Source organism: Pholis gunnellus, assembly GCF_910591455.1.
Source record: "Pholis gunnellus genome assembly, chromosome: 17".
Taxonomy (NCBI): domain Eukaryota; kingdom Metazoa; phylum Chordata; class Actinopteri; order Perciformes; family Pholidae; genus Pholis; species Pholis gunnellus.
The window spans coordinates 12,089,500-12,095,499 of NC_136544.1; the positions used below are offsets into that span (position 1 = coordinate 12,089,500).

Sequence of the window (6,000 nt, forward strand, 5' to 3'; positions counted from 1 at the left end):
AGAGGAAATTTCACGCTCCTCTTCACACTGAAAATGTCTCCTTTATCCTTCCCACCGAGAACGAAAGAAAAGGGAAGAGTGAAAGAGTGGATCGAATGAAAAAAAGGAAAAAAGGGACCCAACTCCTGAATGAGGATGGCTAACTTGTGTAGGTGTGACTCGTTGAAACGCGGTGGTGTTGCTGTGGGCGACCCACACCCAGCAAAGTAAAGGACGCATAATGGTCACAGGTTCGGTGGAATGTGAAATTTGTGAGAGGGGAACACAAAGAAAGGAATTTTCCCTCCAAAAGGAGAGCACGAAAAGAACAAGTGAGGTCAGTTTGAGAGAAAAGAAGAGAAGAAATGTTTGGTATTTTAAGCAACGCAAGATCAAGATCATTTACATTTATTTTTCATTTATTTTTTCGCACCAGGGCAGGTCAAGAAGACACCTGAAGATCCACAACAACACACCTGGGGGCTTCATAGGAAAAGACATGCAACTGAGTAAAATTAGAGTTGCCACTGTGCAAATAACCTGTGCTACACTTCTACACTGCAAACCTTATTCCAGTGCAACTTGCAGGGTTTCAGCATCTCTTATTCACCACTCTCCTCCAGATTCAAAGTGTCCTTGTAGTGAGGCGGGTGGCCTTCCTGTGGCTGAGCGAAGTCTGAATGGAGTGCTGTCTGTCTGCGTCGGGGGCCGACAGAGACGCCCCCTGTTGCTGCGCTGCGTGTCTTCGCTGTTTGCTCAGTGTGTGTGTCGAGGGGGCGTGTCGGTGAAAAAAAAAAAAAAGAGCCTGTCCTCCACCCATCTTCCCTTCACCTTTCTGCGCTCTCCATCTCTCCAATGCTCTCCTTCTTCTGTATTCGCTGCAGCGTGGCTACGCGGGAGGTCAGGGACAGAAGGGGTGACGGGATTTAAGCGGCGGTCAGGGGGAAGTGCGTCAGATGTTATCACCCGGCGGGGGAACGGCGGGCCACGCGGCAGGGAGTTAAACGTTAAAAAAAAAGGTCTGAGCACCAGGTGCAGAGGGAGGTTTATCAAAGTCGACACAACTTTAAGTGCCAGACCCAGAGGCGTCATTGTGAAGAATCCCCACTCATGTTCACCACTTCCTCCAAAGCACCCTGCCACACTCTCACTTAAGCACAAGCTGTCTGTCTCTCTCAGCCTCCCACTTCCTGATAACTCCCAAAGCAGGATAAACACCCGCCTTTACACACTCACATACACACACTAAGTTGTGGTTTCCCTGTAGGAAATCAGCAATCTGCTCCCATTACCCACCAGCATTTAAACCTCCTCCCTTCTATTTCTTTACCCCCCCCCCCCTGTTTAAACACAGCATATCTCCCCCGCGAGCATCATTAAAGTGAGAAGACAGTAGGAGGAAAGCAGCACACAGACTGTGGCAGCAGGCCAGGGGAAAACACAAAATAGCTAATTAATTTGAAGGGGTGGTCTGGTGTTGTAGCATCACAGAGGTCTGGAGGCTTTAGGCAGCATGGCTGTTACGCTGCCCCGTTTTGCGTTACTTGAAGGCACTCGTTCCATGAGAATTGGACACCTCCGTTTGGCATTTTGAAAGCACAAGGTCTTAAAGTGCATCATCCCAAAGCACTGACTGCATCAACACATCAAATTCTGAGCAAGTTCTCGGGTGATGGCCGCTCACAAAATGTCTTGTGATGATGTAGTTATGTGCCAGATAACTAGTTCATTTGCCCCCCCCCCCCCCCCCCTCCCTTACACGTGTTCCTTGAGAATCTATCACAGAAAATCACAAATGGAGGGAAAAAAACACTTTACACAGTTGCTCCCGGCTTTTCAAAACCTCTCTCCTTCTCCCTCTCACACACACACACACACACACATAGGCACAAACACATACACCTCGAAACAAAGGTGCCATTTTACTCAGGAAGGGTCAGCAGTTCTCTCCATCAGACAGAGGCTTGTTCTTGGTCAGAGGCTGCTGCCCAATCTCAGGCCACCCTCCCCTGGCTCCACCGGCCCCCACTGGCCCCCCCTCTGGCCCCCACCACCCTGGAGACAAGCTCCCCATTGTTCCTGCACTACTAATAAATGACAGTTCTCCTGTTCAGACAAACTTTAGAGCCCATTTCTAAACATACACACACACACACACACGCTGAGTGTAAATGGTGCTCTATATGAAAGGATACACAACAGCTTTTTCTTACAGCCTGATATTTCTCATGGAGCTCATTAAAAGGTGATCTGACACTAATGATTGAAGGCTATTTTCCTGCGAGTCGAGCCGTGTGCCCCGCAGACCTGATGAGGTAAGGCTAAGGGCACATTGGCTAAAAAAACAGGGTGTAATTAATGTGTAATAAAAAGTTTCTATTGCTTTCCATTTCCCTTAAGCAGCCCACGATAGCAGGACACGGTTCACAGGAGGTCATGCCGCTCAGTCAGCGTTGTCACCTGCGCGCAATGTCACACACACACACACACACACACACACACACACCAGATACTGAGCTTGATCAAGGCCAAGGACCAGAGGTGAGCCTTGAGTTTAGACATGATAAATCACCACTCAACTTAAGCTCATAAACACACCATTAACGCGCTCGACCACAGCAACTCGATCTGTTTACCTTAACCACCGTGCTGGGGACTATCGCTCCTTGGCAGGCCCGTATTAGCATACCTGGGGCCTGATGCACATGTCTATCACTGCGGCCGGCCAGCCAGCATTTAGCTCCGGGCCACAACTCAGCTTCAACGTTGTCTCAACGCTGCATGAGGTCATTTTCCAGCACTTCCAAAACAGACTAGGTTATAACTTCAAGGAGCAGAATATAGAGCTTTACTGGAATTACTGCATTGCACCACCGGTGTGGAAAGAGCGCGTGTGCGTTACCGGATTTGTCAAGGTAACATTTTTAAAAAAGGTAATGTAAACTTGTGTTAATCCTCTAACAGCTTGAGAAGAACTGCAGGCGCGAGGAGCTCATTATGTGTCAACTGAAGTATAAAACAGAAGACAATACAGCTGAATCTGAACTCAAAAGAATTGCAAGTGATGAGAAAGTTCCTTGGAAATGTTGAGTGGAGTAAATACAGGGTTGTGAAGTGACTCTGACCCTGGTGTGTATATGGCTCTCTACTGCGGTTCACCACAAGCATATCATATGACGGCTCAGCCAGCACACTCAGCCCTGTGAGAAAGCAAATTCCTGCTTTGCCATTCTCCGCCATGGACCAAGACATAAACAAAAGTATCCAAAAGAGAGAAAGAAAAAAAAAAAGGACATTTACCGAAATACCCTGGCTGCTTTGATGTCTAAGAGTCGGGAGTGGGAGAAGCGGGGTGTCTGAGAGTGGGCGTGCATGGGTGCGTCTGTGTTTGTGTGGCGCTTAACGCAGCACATGGGGTGATGTTGGCGGTGTGCAGGACAGATACTGGGCGAGCGGGGTCACGTCAACAGACATGCTCCCGCTCCGCCGTTCAAACGAGAAAAGGAGGAGGAGGAAGAAGAGGCAGAAGTTGTGAGAAGAGGAGTAGAAGAAAAAAAACAGCCCCAGTGTTTAGTCAAGGCCTGCTCACTGACACAAAGTCTGTCTTTGTCTGCCTCCCAGGGTGCCAGATAAAGGAATTCTTGTGTGTCGGGGGCTCTGACCGAGTTTATTTGACACTTCAGCTCCTTTTGTGAAGCAAGTGTCCCACCGTCAATGCTGGCCATGAGAGTCACTTGGCATTAGACAGAGGGTCCCTCTTCAGCGGAGAAAGGGGGTCTTGTTTGGAGAAGATTTTTAATGGAGGGGGTGTGGGGGTGTGTGGGGTTGCTGAGTTGGAGGGGAGGGGGGGGGGGGGCTCGGCCTGTGCTCTGCGCTGTATACAGACATATAGTGGGGCTCTCTGTGCCCTGCCCCAACAATAGATGGAATTCTTCATCGCTAAGGAAGTGGGACGGTATTGGGGAGTGAGAGCTGAAGGGGTGAGGGAGGGAGGAAGAGGGAGCTGGAAGCTTCATCAGATAACCTCACCTGCTATGAATGCAACGCCATTATGTCACCACACGCTCATTAAAGATGGAAATGCCAACGCGCAGAGCGGGCACAAACACCTCTCTCATATGAATCTCACCATGTGTGGTTTACCATTGAGTGAGATCATGTGCACCTGCAGGTTTCCACTCAAATGAAGCACCTACCCGCCATCCAAATATGTGTGTGTGTGTGTGTGTGTGTGTGTGTGTGTGTTTTAACCACAGCAAAGCGTTGATCTCTGATACAAGCCATGTGTCAGGTAGCAGCAGCTTGCGCCACTGACAGCTGCTTCACATGGCAGGCGTCCCCTGTGGGCGAAGGTTTCTGGAGACAGATTTACTCCCACCTGAATGGAGTCACTGTGGGGAGAGAGGTGTGGGTGGACTAGACGCCGCTTTCTACGGTTACTGTATCCACACCGCTCATTTACTTTACTGCACCTGGTCTTTTCACAGCGTATGACAAATTGTGGCCCTGCGAATGGTCTGCGGACACCTGGCACCTGCAGGTGTACGGCAGACGTCCGGGTAAGGATGGGTTATATTAAAAAAAAAGGGGTCAGTTTGAAAATGAGGAGATTCAAGTCATGCGTCTGACACACGATTACATCAGTGGGAGTCAGTTTTGAGGGTGAGAGATGCGAGCGCAATGAACCCTAGAGAATAACGGAGCAGTGCTCTCACAGGTGAACCTGCATATGTGGAGCAGATCAGGGGTTTGATAAGGCTTGAATGCCAAACATGCTGCCCCCCCCCCCCTTCCCTTCCACACACACAGAGTAGACCCTAACTTGATAAGAGATGTCCTAAGGTATCCCATTTGAGAGGAGTTTGAATGTTTGGGGTAATCGGGTAGCGAAGATGTGGGCTGAATGGGTCTTGTGGGGAGATAAAGACTGAACCTTTGGTCCAAACAGCCTTGGGAAGGTTTTTTGTATCATTTGTGAAATAACAGCTGAGTTAATCCTATTTGGGAACCCTTTGGAACAACCACTGACTGTGGTGCACGTTTTTTTTTTTACAACTCAACAAATGAAATGTCAACATTAGGTTCTGACAGGCATTCAGTCATACCATGACATCTCACTGATGAAAAAAAAAAAAAAAAAAGGTCAAAGTTGTAGGTAATTCTCACATACCTGCTGGATGAGGGTATGCGTTCTGTCATTATCCAAACCGTTGGACATCAGGCTGAGCACTTTCAAATTATATTCCAGGATATTCCTTGTGCCAAAAAAAAAAAAATCCAGCGCAACAAATATCGATTTCCAAAAGCATATCATGGTGTTGACCATCTGTGACACTGGCCGCACGCGTTAAGTATCCCAAGAGACTCGCCTGTCCGACAAACTGCTCGTCCTGCAGAAAGACTTGGACAGCAGGAGCAACGGACACCATTCATCCCGTGTAAGAGACAGTATATCCTCATATCCCGCAGGACGATGCACAGCTGGAGCGTTGAATCCATCACAAAGTTGTACTAATGTTAATAAATACTAATAACTCCTCCACGTGTGTCAACGCTGTAACGGTAGCATTTAATCCCTTTCATGCTTCCATAGAATCCTCTGATGGTTGCTTTGTTTAAAAATCAAGCAGATCGATCAGTGTGATTATTTCCGATAGGCAGTGAAAGTAGCCGGTTCCTCCTTGTGGTCCAGCGCAATGCTGGTCTCTGCTTGGAGCTCTCACGAGCGCCCGTGGAGCTGATACGCTGCGCTCCCGTGAAGAGCCTGAGCCGCACTGAGCCATAGTTGGAGCACAGCAGCGCAGCACATGCTGCACTCAGCCAACGTAAGCGCGCAAGGCATGATGGTATGTGGAGTTTATCGTTGTTGCTGCCAAATATTTGCGAACAGGAGTATGTTACCAGAATAATAAAACCTTTAAAGAAAATAATAATTTGAAAACAGTGAACAGAATATGGAATGAGATTATCGCATAACATATAGTGCCAGTAAAGCATTATTGAAAATACTGCATAATTATT

At 48.2% G+C, this 6,000-nt stretch overlaps 1 long non-coding RNA gene across 1 annotated transcript in view; it reads right to left on the reverse strand.

Moving 5' to 3' along the window:
• The window catches only part of LOC306709974, a 50,452-nt gene extending 44,713 nt beyond the window's left edge, over positions 1–5,739 (reverse strand). The window contains exon 1 of the long non-coding RNA XR_013767493.1: positions 5,150–5,739. This is a non-coding gene — a long non-coding RNA (uncharacterized lncRNA). The remainder of the gene's footprint in view (positions 1–5,149) is intronic.
• Between the last annotated feature and the right edge of the window lie 261 nt (positions 5,740–6,000).